Raw genomic sequence first — 15,203 nt, forward strand, 5'->3', positions numbered from 1 at the left:
GGCAAGGACACGTAAGCTCCTCATACATAAGCTCTGGGAGAAGGAAGAGGGATGTGAAGGTAATTCTGTGCCAAGGAGCTGATTTTAGGGGTTGGGATAGGGGTGGGAGGGAGAGGGGATGTGTGTGGGGGGCGTTGTGTGATAAATCGTAATGGTTGTCCATGTCCAGTCTAAACAGGCGCGATATGTGGTATTAATGGCTAGATAGGCATTTTGGTGCAGCCAGTCCAGTCATTCCTCAGCTTGGTATGGCTTTTTTTTTACTGTGCATTTCTGATAAGGCAGTCCTGCTAAGTGTAACTACCTGGCTAGACTGGCATTTGGGTGCTGCCAGTCTAACCATTTCTTACTGCGACATTGTATATTTTTCTGGGCATCTGTTATTGAATTATATGATATAAGTGATTTATAACACGCCTGTGCGCAAGTGCTTCTAGGTGTGACAAGACAAGGGAGGGAAGATAGAGGGAGGACAAGACAAACAATCTTACTAGGCCTTGTGTCATTAAGATCGTGCAAGTGTGAGAACAAGAAAGGCCAGGGGAAAGGGAGGGGGGAAGTGCAGCGAAGAGGGGAGGGGATAACAGGGCAGTAGTGCTCTGAGCAAGTGCAGCCAGGGCAGCGTGGCTCTGGGTAGTGTAAGGGGAACAAGGGACTGTAAGGTGTAAGGTTACATTTATAGCTCCTAAATGTGTAGTAGCCCCGAGGAGGTGCAAGGGTAACTGATCAAGAAACAGCCTGGAATCAGTGAGACTCTGAGGGTAGCCAAGCAGCCAGTCGGTACAGCAGACAGGTAAGTCAGTTAGGTCAGCAGGGGAGGGAGAGATAGAAAGCAAAGGGGAAGAGGAACGTTTTGAGCTTCTTCTGGAACTTCAGGTGGTCCTCTCAAGTTTGAGAGGGGCAGGGAGACCATTCCAGAGTGAGGCACCTGCAGAGGAGAGAGATAAACTGCCCACTCTCTACCTGGAGAAATGTCTAACCCTTAGAGAGTTGGAGGTAGCTGGGGGAAGGGCTCGAAAAGGAAGGTATTTTGGAAGAGAGTGTTGGATGTAGGGCAGGCCCCGACCCCAGAATTCCTTATGGACAATGCAAAGGGTCTTGAACTTGATCTTTGCAGCCACCGGCATCCAGTGGAGAGAGTTCAGGGCTGGAGAGATATGATCCCTGGGCTTGAGGCCAAGGATAAGTCTCGCAGTCTTGTTCTGGATTAGTTGCAGAGGGCAGAGAGTAGATGAAGGGAGAGTGAGAAAGAGGTTGTTGCAGTAGTCAAGCCTAGAGAGAAACAGGGCTCTGGAGACTGTGAGCTTCTGGGGGAAATTGAGAAAAGGAAGAGTCCCTTTGAGGAGGAGAAGCAGGTAGTGGGTCCTCTTGGTGACATCTGAGATGTGAGGAGAGAAAGAGAGAGTGGAGTCAAAGATGACACCAAGGTTTTTTGCCTCACAGGAAGGTGAACGAAGAAGGCCAGAGGTGGGCGGCCAGAGTGAGGGAGGGAAAGCAGGGGCTGGGGTCCGAATGAGAAGGATCTCTGTTTTACTGGCATTAAGGCAGAGATCGTTGGAGGTGCACAAATCCTGAATCAGGGAGAGACAGTGAGGAATGATCGAGAGACAAGAGGAGCCTGAAGGAAAGCCGAGTGTCATTGGCATAACACTGAAAGTTAGAGGAGAAGGCAGAGGTCAGGTGCGCCAAAGGGGCCAAATAGAGGTTGACAAACCAGGGTGAGAGGATGCCACAGGTAGAGAGAGAGAGGTGGCAGAGAGAAAGGGACCAAGTTAGACCTGGCAGGGGCAGTCCAAGAGCAAGGAGGTCAGACACTCCAGGGCCTGATCCATGATGCCCAGGTTCTCACGTAGTCAATTGATCTGGATGGCGTGGTTGACTATGTCCAAAGTAGAGGAAAGATCAAGGAGGATTAGGACAAAAGGAATACTGGAATCAAGCTTAGAGAGCAGATCTTCACGGGTGTTCAGGAGAGAAGTTTCTGTGCCTTCGGCAGGTCTGAAGCCAGATTGATGATCATTGAGACAACCGCCAGATTCAGTGTGGAGAGTAAGGTCTGAGATGGCCAGCTTTTTCAAGAGTTTGCCAAGAAAATGGGTAATGGAGATTGTGTGATAGTTTGCCAGGCAGGTAGGATCGGCAGACAGCTTCATGAAGAGTGGGTGCACAAGGGAGTGCTTTAGGGGAGAGGGGATGAAAGAGTGATTACAGAAATCAGCCAAGCAAGGGGGTTAATATGGTCCTTGATAGTTCTGGAGGAGCAGGGGAGCACCTGTTTGGATGACACTTTCATAGATCGGACTTATCTGGAAACCTTGTCAGGTATTGCCAGAGAGAAAGAGAAGAAAGGAGGAGGAGAGGTAGAGATGGCCAAAGGGGGGCCGAGAGAGGAAGAGGGAGAGGAGATAGAGGACAGGATGTCCTGAGTTTTAGTGGAGAAGTGAGAGGCCAGAGCCATACAGAGGGTCTGGGAGGGAACAGGAGAGGTAGAGACCGCAACAGGGCTGACCAGTTCCTTGCAGATTTTAAAGAGCTTGGCCGTGTTGTTAGAGACCGCAGAGACCTGGGCTTGAATGTGTGATCTTTTCTTGATGAGTGTTATTTCTTCGACTGGCATTTTGGTCAAGCAGTCTAGGTATGTCTAAATGTGGCCTTGCATGCTTTTCTGTAATGTTATTATGTGTCTACAATGGTCTACATTGTGCAGCCAGTGGGACATGTTTTCAATGTGGCATGACATTTTTAATAGCAAAGCATTAAGGTTCCTGTGCACTGTTGGTGACTTGTATGTATTGGATTGGTGTTACCCTACAAAACCATTGCAAACACTTTGGTTTTTAGCCAATTTTTCTCAGAAAGTGTTCTGCATATTGCATTCAAACACAGCACATTCATGCATATTGTGCAAGCGTGATAATCTAGGCTAGACAAGAGTGTGATTTGTTGCCGAGTTGGGGGGCCCCGACATTTTGTGTTATGCCACTTCGTCTTACCTGGGGCAGATGGATTCCTGATGGGTGTCAACAGAAATGGGGAAAGCGAGTAGGCAAACCCCCATGCAAAGGAGTAAATGGTTGTTAATTGCATGTATTGTAATTCCTTGTGTGTCTGTATGTCATGTGACTGCTTGTGTGTTGATGATAGTTGATACTCACCCATGAGTCAGCTGTTTCCAAAGGTTCCCGAAGCAGGGGCCTAGGTTATGGGAGAGTGCAGGAAGATGCAGCTGTCATGCATGCATGCATCCTGGGTAACTGACATGCATGATGTGTCCCTTGGCATCACAGGTCACCTGCACATTGATGGAATGCCAATGTTTCCTGTTGTGGTAAAAGGGCTCTGTGCCTCTGTGTCTCAGGTTGGTTGCAGCACAATATGGGTGAAGTCTTGTACACCCACTACCCATGGAAACTGTACAAATGCATAGAATTCCTACTCTCTGCCTTGCCTGCAGTGGGCGTGGTATGTGAATGTGACTATGCACACATGCTAGGATGCAGTGCAAGACCTGGTGGATGCACCTTGATTGTGTGGGCTGTGATACAACCCCTACAATGATTGCAGTATGCTGGAATGATCATGTGGCCAGGAAGTATGGGACCTTATGGCCAGAGGTGGCACAGACTGTGAGCACATGGTTGGTGAGATCAAGTCATTCTTCCACTCCCTGAAGAGGTCTAGGATCACATGGGGAAGGGAGTGGTATCTTCCCTGCTCCTCCAAGTCTTGCATCCCAAATAATGTGGTTCGTGGATGGAATATTCTGGCCCTCCTCCTCATCCTCCTCTTCATCCTTCCACAAAACAATATCAGTGCTAGCAATGCAGGATCTGGCATTGTGGCAAGTGTATGTTCTTTGGGGTTTCACTGCGCTTTTATGGTTGCGCTTTCATTGTTTTTTGTGCTTTTTGATGGGTAATGGGTGGCGGTAAGATTGCAGCATGTGCCTTCTCCTTTGAACTCCAGACAATTGCATGATAGGTTCTGTAAATACGGTTTCCTTAGCACTTGATGGGGCGTGTTTGTTGTTTGCATGGTGCCTCCCGTCCCATACCCCTGTTCTTCCTCATTTTCCTCCTTCAGTGGAGATTTTGAATGTTCTGCCCCCTAGTTAGTTCTTTGTGCTATCACTTCAGTCCCATTGTGTTCTGTTTCGTGCCTCTAATTTGCAAACAAGGTAGGAAGAATCGTTGCAGTGTAAGCCTGAAGTTTATGTAAATTATTGCAGGTTGATAAGAGTGGAGATTGCCTTTATAATAAGACTAATGCAAGTGGTTGAATCCGCAATTGGGCATGATTTAAGCATGTGTGCTTGGTAGAAAGCATGCCATGTTTGGTAAGAGTAACATGGCCTGATTTACAAAAGCAATCTACAATGGAAGAATCCCATTGAAAAACTCTTTGTAAATCAGACTCATATTCTCTTATGTATATCTCATACATTATCTCTTGACATAATTTTGGGGTTACTATTATGTGCAGGTATGTTGTGGATGAAGAGGCTTCAGAAAAGCGTGCTTGTGGGCCTGTCTTAGCCTGTGGTGCTGTAAAATAGGGTATACATGGAAGGCATTCAGTATAGAGACTTCTTGGAAACCAACGTTTTACAGATATAATATCCTAGCTTATTCAGGAACACATTATTCCATATGTAACCAATTATATTATCTTGAAAATTAACTTTTGATTTTAAAAATACATCCCAGATAAAGAGAAATGCTTGTTTTGTTTAACATTTCTCAAACACTTATGTTGAAGTCAGAATCCTTAAATAACAGTTCCAAATCTCTGTTAAGCATTTCATATCTACAAACAGTTCATGTATCCTCTAGTCATAGTTGACTCTTGGCCGAGTAAGAAATGGTGTGCTGTGCCTATTTATAGATTTGTGGGGGCACAAGACTTTTTTATGGCTGGCTAGTAGCTAGTAGCTTGCAAGTTGAATGTTTGCCCCCTGCTCTAAACATTTCATAGCCTTCCTAGAAAACGTTCACTGATAGTTTATTAATTTTGACACGGGTAACTCAATTACTTCGTTGTTCTTTGCATATTCTTGTGGCAGTATGGTGGACTCTGTCAGGATATTCTCTGTGGTACAAGGGTATGATATGATATGATATTGCATTAATGACGCTCCTATAGACAAGAGTTTCTAGGCACCACAAGACAAGGGAGGGAAGATAGAGGGAAGACAAGACAAACGATGTTACTAGGCCGTGTGACATTCGGAATGTGCAAGTACAACAATGAGTGGAGCAGGGGGATGGAGTGAGGTAAGTGCAAGGGAGAGGGTAGGGGAAAGTGCGGTCGTGGCCAGTAAGGCTCTGGGTAAGTGTGACCAGGGCAGCATGGCTCTGGGTAAGTGCAAGTCATCTGTGGGGATAATCTAGGTTACAGATTACAGCCCCTCAGTGCAAAATAGACCAGGCAGCAGTGCAAGGAGGACTGGTCGCAGAGGAGCCTTGTACCCAATGAGACTCAGAGGGTACCAAGCAACCAGTCAACACATCAGCCAGGGAGGTTAGCAGGGGATCAAGAAAGAGAAGGTAGAGGAGAAAAGGAGGGTCTTAAGCTGCTTCCCAAACTTCAGATGGTATGGCTCAAGTCTGAGAGGGCCAGGGAGGATGTTCCAGAGGGAGGCACCTACAGAGGAGAGAGATCTACCCCACCCTCTCTGTCTGGAGAAGCATCTGACCCTTAGTGAGTTGGAGGTAACTGAGTGAAGTGCTCGAGAAGGAAGGTACTTAGGCAGAGAGAGTTGGAAGTAGTTCAGGCCCCCGGCCACCGGGAGCCAATGGAGAGATTTCAGGGCTGGAGAGATACAGCCCCTGGGCTTGAGGCCAAGGATAAGTCTCACAGTTCTGTTCTGGATTAGTTGCTGAGGGCGCAGAGTGGAGGCAGGCAGATTGAGAAGGAGGCTGCTGCAGTAGTACAGCCTGAAGAGAACCAGAGCTCTGGGGACAGTGAGCTTCTGGGGGAAAGGGATAAAAGTTAGAATAGCTCAGAGGTGGTTCAGCTGGAAGTGGGCCTGCTTGGCAAGGTCTGTTATGTGAGAAGAGAAGGAGACAGTGGAGTCCAAGAAGACACCAAGGTTTTTTGCCTCACAGGAAGGCAAGAACAGAGGGCCCATGGAGGGCGGACCAGAGTGACAGAGGTAAAGCAGTCGCAGGGGTCCCAATGAGAAGCATCTGAGTCTTACTGGAATTGAGGCAGAGATTGGAGGAGCACCAATTCTGAATCGACAGTCAGGAATGAGCAAGGAAGGAGAAGCGTCTGAGGGAAGCCTGAAGGAGAGCTGAGTGGCGTCCACATAACACTGAAAGCTGGAGTAGAAGGTGGAGATCAAGTGGGCCAAAGGGGCCAGATAGGCAATTAAGAGCCAGGGTGGGTGGATAGAGCCCAGGTGCACACCGCATGTAGAGAGAGTGGCAGTGGAGAGGAAGGATCAAAGTTGGACCTGGGAGGGTTGGTCCAAGAGGACGGAGTCCAGCCAAGTCAGAGCATGATCCATCGTGCCCAGGCTCTCACAAAGTCGATTGATCAGGGTAGAGTTATTGACCATGTCGAAAGTAAAAGAAATGTCAAAGAGGATTAGGACAGGAGAGCTAGAGTCCAGATTAGAGAGCACATCTTCTTGGGTGTTCAGGCGAGCAGTTTTCATGTCCCTGGCTGCTCTGAAGCCAGACTGATGGCCGTGAAGGCAACCAATAAATGCAGTGTGGAGATTAAACTGGGAGATGGCCATCTTTTCCCAGAGTTTGACCAGGAAAGAAGTGGTAGACATCGTGCAATAGATAGCCGGACAGGAAGATCAGCAGCAGAAGCCTTTTTTAGGACGGGTTGCACAGGGGAGTGCTTGAGGTGACAGGGGAAAGATTCAGTGGGGAAAGAGTGATTTCAGAAATTGGCAAAGGCTCAAGCAAGGGTGTCAATGTGGTCTTTGATGGTTGTGGAAGAGCAGGGAAGCACCTATTTGGATGAAACTTTCATAGATCGGACTTGTCTCGAAACATTGTGAGGTATCGAAGGGGAGAAGGAGGAAAAAGGAAGTGGAGAGGGAGTGGCTGCCAAGAGGGGCCTGAGAGAGGTAGAGAGATCGGAAGAGGAAAGCGAGGACAGGATGTCTTGAGTTTTAGTGATGAAATGAGAATCCAGCGCTGTGCAGAGGGCATGATAGGGGACAGGCCAGGTGGAGACTGCAGTATGATTGGCCAGCTCCTTGCAGATTTTAAAGAGTTCAGCCATGTTGTTAGAGGCTGCATTTAAGCAGGCTTGGATGTGGACTCTATTCTTGGAGAAGACAGAGAGTATGTATTGCCTTCGGAGCTGGTAGCAGGCCAGTTTGTGGAGGATTCGGCCGAGGGCCTCCACTTCCTCTCAGCTACACTGCAATGTCAAAGTCATACCAAGAGTTACACTTTGAGGTAGGCTTCAGACAGATTCTCATGGCAGGGGCAATGATGTCCAGACTGCTGGTGTAGGAGGAGCAGAGAAAGTAGAGGAAAAGGCAGTCACTGACACATGCTTCATGGGTCAAATGGCCGAGAAGAAAGGTGTCAGTGCAGGGGTAGGCTTTCCATGTGGGACACACAGTGTCAGGTGGGAGGAGAGCAGTAAGTGGTCAGTCCACAAGAGATAAGTGTTGAGAGGGTTAGAGAGCGGGATGTCTGAGGAGTTGAGAGCATCCAAGGCGTTGCCGGAAGAGTGTGTCAGACCAGAGGGAAAAATGGAAAGAGAGAGAGAGAGTCGCAAAGGTTGAGGAAGAACCAGAGGAGGGTTTAGAAGCATCTAGGTGGCTGTTTAGGTGTCTGAGGAGGAAAAGCTAAGAAGTAGAGGCAAGGAGAGAAGAAGAGAGGTCAGCCCATTCAGAGAGGAAGAGGGTGGCCTGGTCACGTGGCCTGTAGATGGGGGCCACAGTCATAGAGAGGCCATGAGAGATAGAGAGCCTGCAGACCAGGCATTCAAAGGAAGAGTAGGCCTGCGTAGGAATGACAGAAGCAGGGACCCATTCCAGAAAGATCAAGGCCACAACATCTCCAGGCCGTGAGGTTCTGGGCTCAGAGAGGATCTTATAGCCCTCTGGCACAAGGGAATCAAAACTTGTGACAGAGCTGGCCGTAAACCATGTCTCGGGGAGAGCGAGAACATCCAGGTCATGGACTTCAAGGAGGCGGCAGATGTCAGAGTAGTGTTTGACATCAGAGTGAGAGTTGAGAGTAGCATTGTACAGCAGTTTTCCAAATTTGGAAGATTTATGGGGAGGGGTACATGAGGGAGGTGCACGCAGTGAAGGTTGTAGAGGGGCCCTAGAGTTGGCGGAGACAATAGACAGAGGTGGAATGGGGGTCAGAGAGGAGCAGGTGGTAGGTGCCACACAGGCGAAGGAGGAAGGAGGTGGCAAAGGAGCCAGAGAGATGTTAGAAGGAGTAGCAGGAGAAGAGAGGAAGTTGATAAAATGCAGGAAGCACCTATAGAAAAGGAAGAGATTGGGCTGAGGGTCCTGGACCAAGACATTCCCATTCAGATAGACAATAATGATGATTTTGGAGTAAGAGAGCCTCCACCCGGGTGCCACCATTAATTGGAGAGGAGGTGAAATGTGAGAGAACAGAGACCATATGAGGAGTCCATAGGTCAGGAGAGGGAACGACAAAGAGGATGTAAGGGAGAGTCTGTCTGGAGAAATGGCTGATGTAGGTATCAGCAATAGAGAGGCCTGGGTTGGAGACTAGGATATCCCTCTTGAACTTTTTCCTTCCAGACTTAGTAAGAGGGATATGATAGTCAGTAGAGTAGCAGTTAGAGAAGATGGGAGAAATGGAGAGCACAATAGGGGGTGCGAGGAGAAGGTGAAAGGGTTGGAAGATGTGAGAGAGAGAAAGATAGAAGGAGGGTAGCAGAGACCAGTGCATGAACCACACGATGCCCAGGAGGAGGGTAGGGGGAGTCACACAGGGGATAACAACAGTAGGGAAACACAACAAGAAGCAAGGCAGGGCACACAACAAGGGGGAGCAAGGCACAGTAAACACAGTGAGCAGTGGAATGTGGACCAAGAGATTGGGAGAGAGCCTAGTGGGACAGCAGGGACACAGTAACAGCAGTAATCAAAGTGGAATGGAATGGGTACCTAAAGAGTAGAAGAGAGCCTAGTGGAACAGCAGAGAGATAGTAGTAACAGTGACAACAGTGGAATGGGGAACTAGAGAGTGGGAGAGAGTGTAGTGGAACAGCAGAGGCACAGTAACAACAGGTACAGCAGAGGGGTGGGAGCCTAGAGAGTGGGAGAGAGCCTAGTGAAACAGAAGAGAAACAGTAACAACAGTAACAACAGTGGAATGGGGAGCCTAGAGAGTGGGAGAGAGCCTAGTGAAACAGAAGAGAAACAGTAACAACAATAACAGCAGGGGGTGGGAACCTAGAGGTAGGAGAGTGACTAGTGGATACAATAATACAGTAGCAACAATGTCAGAGGAGAAGGAACCTGGGGGGACAGACCTAGAACACAACAGTTAGCAACAGCAGACTACGGACACAGTTGGAGTCAGAAACACAGTATACGACTAACCACAGGGAGGGGAAAACTAAGGTTGCACAGAGACATAGAAAGGCAAGTCAGGCCAATAGGTGGAAGTAGGCAAAAAGGCCAGGCAGTTCAGTAGAGAGCAGTAGTGGCTGGTCTCACTGTCTCTACATTACTTACATTACAGTCACTGTTGGTCAACGACTGCACAATGTACTTGCACTCTGCACCGCTGCCCCTTCGGGTCACTGCTGGGTGATGGCTGTGCTGCATACTCGCACGCTGCACCACTACCCCTTCATTGCCAACCACCTGTGACACACAACACTGCAGCCTTGTCCTGCGCAGGCTTTGCTGCCGAGGGTCCGATCCTCAGTTTTTAAAGGATATGCTGGGTGGAAGCAGCTCAATGTGTGAAGTAACAAACAGCCAGCATCTCCTGCAGTCCTGCAGCACACAGCACCACATCCTTGTCCTGTGCATGCTTTTCTCTAGAGGGTCCAATCCTCAGTTTTGAAAGGATACACTGTGTGGACGTAGCACAATGTGCAATGTATCAAATGGTCAGCATCTCCTCCGGCACACAATACTGTAGTCTTGTCTTGTGTGGGCTTTTCGCAGAGGGTCCGACGTTCTGTTTTTTTGTGCAACGTGTGAAATATCAAACGGCCATAATCTCCTGTGAGCTTGCGGTTCAGAACACTGGAGTCTTGTGCTGCGCAGTCTTTCCTGCGCAGTGCAAGGATAATTTTGGGCCACTGTGTTTTGGTAATACAATTGTGAAGGGTTTTGTAGTAAGAAGCAGTGCAGCTGTGTATAGCTGAAATTAGGACAGGCTGTTTAAATATTAATGTAGTTATGGACCCTATACTTGGGGCATGGGGGTATGGACTGTCTGGCTCCTATGCCTAGGGTACTAGACTCAGTAATGGTTGTAGTTAGGTGTACTTTTGGGTATAACTGCAGGAGTTGGGAGTATTGAGAGTAGAAGAGACACAGCTGTTCTTGGAGTAAATATGAAGAATTTGTTCTTTGTGTTTCAAGTCATGATCATAAATACACTCTATGGGTACTCTTGGTGCCCAGGGCACAGTGATCTTACCTACAGTTGCCAGTGACCTCACCTACAGTACCCACAGGATGTGTTCAGAGCAATGTTCTGTGGCCACTCTCCTTTGAAAAATATATATAATATATTATTATTTTATTTGTATTCAGTGATTTAGTTTTACACACTTTACACATGCATTGCAAAGCCTACGTTAGTGACCCTGTGGATATCGTTACGTTGCACATCCCCTGAGAGGAGCAGTTTTTGGGTGGCTTTAGTGCCGTTCGATGAATCCTCACTGCACTTTGCAAAAAACGATATGGTCACCTCAGAATGGTTTTGCAAGTTTGGTGTGGTTTTATCAAGGGGGGTCAAATATAAAAAGGGTGACCCAAAGCCTTTGAAATCCTCATAGACCTAATGGAAATAGTTTTTTGCTCACACCTACAGCCCAAACTGCTGGATGGATTCACACCAAACCAAGTGCATGGAGCGCCGGCTTTGGTCCCGAAAGTGTGCTTTGTAAATTTGTTATAAATAAATCTAGTATTTTTTTTTAATTGCCAAAAAAGTAGTTTGAAAAATAAAAGTGATATCTGTGTCCGGCCCGTGGAGTCACTTCTTGATTCGTTGTCTGCGGGTGCATCTGGACCAATCGCAGTGTGGCGGGATATTTGTGGACAATGTACATGCCCACTGATTGGTCAATTAAAAACGGGAGGTAAGTCAAAACATTTGAAATGGACGACATATTGGATTCGCAAACTGCTCCCAGCGCCCACAAACTTTGTGGTAAAAACATATTAAAAACACAACATTACACTTGTCAAAATAATGAAACAATCTCTGGGGCAGTGAGGGGTGATGAGGCTAGGATGGGATACGAAAATAAGTCAGGGTAAAAAGAGGTTCGGGGACATTGCTATGATGCTCGCAAATTTGACAAAGTTTTGTGGACATGCATGCATATTTCTGCATTATAGGGTTGGTTTTTGGATGGCTTATAGCTTTGGCACCATTTAATGGAACTGCATGAGATTTTGCAATACCATATTAGACCCACCTGTGCATGTGTCTGCCAAGTTTGGTGCTGTTTCGCCAAGAGGGGGCAAAATTAGAGGGGTCTCAAAATGTTTGAACATCTTATAAATTGGTGTCATTTGACGAATCTGTGTACAAATGTGCAAAATGATTTTAGACCCAACTTTGAATGTTTTTGAAAAGTTTGGTGGGGTTTTGTCCAGAGGCGACAAGATTAGAGTGGGTTCTCAAAATGTTTAGATGAATGATACCTTTGGTGCTCTTTGACAAGTCTGCACACAAGTTTGCAAAAAGATGATAGACCCAACCTTCAATGTTTGTGTAAAGTTTGAATGGATTCTGTCAGGTGGGGGCTAAGTTCTATCACTATTCTTTATACGTACATTTTGATAATTTAAAAAAAATAAAACGGACAGATTTGAAACAAGAAATAAATTGTGTTAATGTGTGTACAACACATGGGTTATATGTGGCCACTAGAAATGGCCACGAGCGACTGTAATAGGGTTAAATTGGGCATTGTCATCAGGGACCGGCTATGTGGGAAAGATTTCTGAAATCGGGATAAGTTTGAATGGGAACAAAAATTCTGCTCGTGGCTACAACCCAAAGTGCTGGATGGGATTTCAGCAAAATTGCGCAAGGAGCCTCAGCAAGGACCTGAAAACATGGTTTTGCAAATCTGTCCCGTGTTTCATTTTTTCCAAAGTGTCAAAATGTAAGTACAAAAAATAGTGATATCACTTTTGTGCCTGACCAGTGGGCCTGGCCGTCATCAGGGGCACGTGTCTACTCTGGTTTGCTTGTTGGGTCATCTGCATTGGCTGAAGCCCTATGTTTGAATGGGAACCAAAATCCTGCTTGTATCTATAGCCCGAAGTGCTGGAAGGGATTGCAGAAAACTTGTGCGAGGAGCAGCAGCAAGGACCTAAAAGCATTCTTTTGCAAATCTGTCCTGTGTTTCATTTATTCCAGTGTCAAAATCTAAGTACAAAAATAGTGATTTGACTTTGGTGATTGGGGAGTGGGCCTGGCCTTTGGCAAGGGCAAATGTGTACTCTGATTTGCTCATTGGAGCATGCAGCATGCCGAAGCCCATGTCCCATGGATTTTGGAGACTGGGCATGGCTACAATCATGAGCACTGGCCATTAGTCACACTATAATAGTAAGAATGTGCATATACATAGCGCTACAAACCTCAGGCACATAGTGCTGCTTATTATTACCCACTCTGTGTGGTGCTCATTTATAGACATCGGAACGATGAAAGGCTGAGTTGTATGATCAACTTTCTCCAATAATAAAGCCAACAATTTCACCCACCACCACAGATTGCTTTTCAGAACATTTCCCAGCCTACCCGGACCTAGCACCAGAGCCTTTTTCATCGCATTTATAACTTCACATATTTCATCCACTTAGTAAGAGCCTGTATATTGTACCACTGTGGATTGTACATTCTCCACTATTACCTCTGTATTTTTAAGGTAGAGCTGGTTAATGTATCTCATCCATGTGTGCTCCTCAGTACAAACGGTGAGTGACTCGTGATGATCTAAAGTTTGATTTCTGATCAAATTCCAGAAATTTTGCTGCCCGGTACTTTAAATATGAATTGGCAATTAACCTTCTCGGTTGACCTTTTATATCTTTTCAGCCAATTAGCGTAACCAATGTTCAACCTTTTAATGACCTTAAACTTCCATTAGAATTGTTATCCACCTTCCTACTTATTTTCTCAATTGACCTCTGTAATAGTCACTTCTGAAAAGCATTTTTCCATTTTATATATGCTTTGTGTTTCTACTCTCAATGCTTGGAATTAACCCTTTTCCTTGCATCCCAAACTAATGTGTTGTCGAGTATATCCACTTTACCATTTCTTCAATAATCAGCTTTCTCTCTTGCAATTGATGTGGAAATAATTGGTTCAATAGATATTCATACATTTTCCATAACATTTTAAACCTGCGTATCGCTGTAGCGAAAGCAATGATTGCAGGGTCATCTGGGGTAGTCAGAGCCCCCCTAGAGAGAGACTCTTTACATGTGTATTGTAGGATTTTGTAATCAGAGACAGATAATTCTGAGGAATTTTCCACCCACCCCCAATTAGACACACCCAATTTTCACTTCTTTAATAAAGTTATTTTGATAAACCTGGGACACCCAATTCCACAATATTGATTTCCTACAGCCTTTCTCCCCTTTCGAGCCAAGAGACATACAGGATTGCACAGGAGTTATATTTATTTGTTTTTAATGTTTTTATTATTTGCTTGTTAGGCGCTTATACCGGAAGTAAATACTGTTTCAAAGCACCCACTAAGCAACAGGGAAGGGGACAAGGGTATGTGAAACAATTAAACAATGAATACAAATTAAATACATCAAGAAATAAAAATATTATGGGTGGGGAAAGGACAAACATATCATGCCTTGTGAGTGTTCAGATTGTGTAAGTGCAGAAGGGAGGGGCAATGGGTTAGGAGTTGTGGTGCTCATGGGTGAGCAACAGGTGAAGTGTAATGCAGGGTAAGTGCAAGTCTCCAGGGATGAGGGTGAGCTGAGGCAAGTGCTGAGGATAGACAGAAGCTGGGTGCAATTCGATGTGGGAGGTCAGGGCTCGAAATGCACAAGGGCCCTGCACCCAAAACAGCAACTGTGAGGAAGTAAAAAGGAAAGTCTTGAGGGGCTTCTGGAATTTAAGAAAGTCCTGCTCAAGATGAAGAGGGATGGGGAATCTGTTCCAAAGAAGGGAGCCATCGGAGGTAAGCAATCAACCTTCTGCCCTCTGTTTAATGAAACACTTTACACACAAAGAGTTGGTGCCAGAGGAGCAGAGGGGTCTAGAGGAGGAATATTTAGTAAGCGAGAGTTGCAGATAGTGTGTTCTCCGGCCCCACACAGCCTTGTGGATGATACAGAAGGATTTGAAATTAATTTGTGAAGCAGCCGGGAGTCAGTGAAGACATTTTAGGACAGGAGAGATGCAGTCCTTTGGCTTGGGGCCAAGGATACATCTTGCTGCCTTATTCTGGATTAGCTGGAGAGGACACAGAGTGGAAAAAGGAAGATTCAGGAGGAGGCTATTGCAATAGTCAAGCCTAGAGAGAGCCAGGACTCAGGTAACATTGAGCTTCTGGAAAAGGTGAGAAAAGGTAGAATTCCTTTGAAAAGGAAGAGTTGAAAGTGGGACGTCTTGTCAATGTCCTGAGTGTGAGGGAGGAGGAGAGCAATGAGTTGAAGATGACTGCAAGGTTTCTGGCTTCAGGAGAGGAAGCAGGGCGAGAGCCCATGGAGGAAGGCCAGAGTGAAGGGAATGAAATAGAAATAATTGAATACTTTTAAATTTTAGCAAAGTATACATCTATGAACTTCCAAATTCAATTGTGAAGAATGATCAATACACTAGTCACTTCAGTTGTCTATGCTACCTTTACTTTCATAAACCTTTGTAAACACATATCACCATGTGTACATTTGGTTTACCCTGGGCGCACATGTACCATGGATTGAAAAATGCTTGAGGTTTCAGAATAAGGCTGTCATTTGTTAAAACCAAACTAAAACATAATCTCTCCCT

Source organism: Ambystoma mexicanum, chromosome 4p, assembly GCF_040938575.1.
Source record: "Ambystoma mexicanum isolate Mex_15411 chromosome 4p, UKY_AmexF1_1, whole genome shotgun sequence".
Classification (NCBI taxonomy): domain Eukaryota; kingdom Metazoa; phylum Chordata; class Amphibia; order Caudata; family Ambystomatidae; genus Ambystoma; species Ambystoma mexicanum.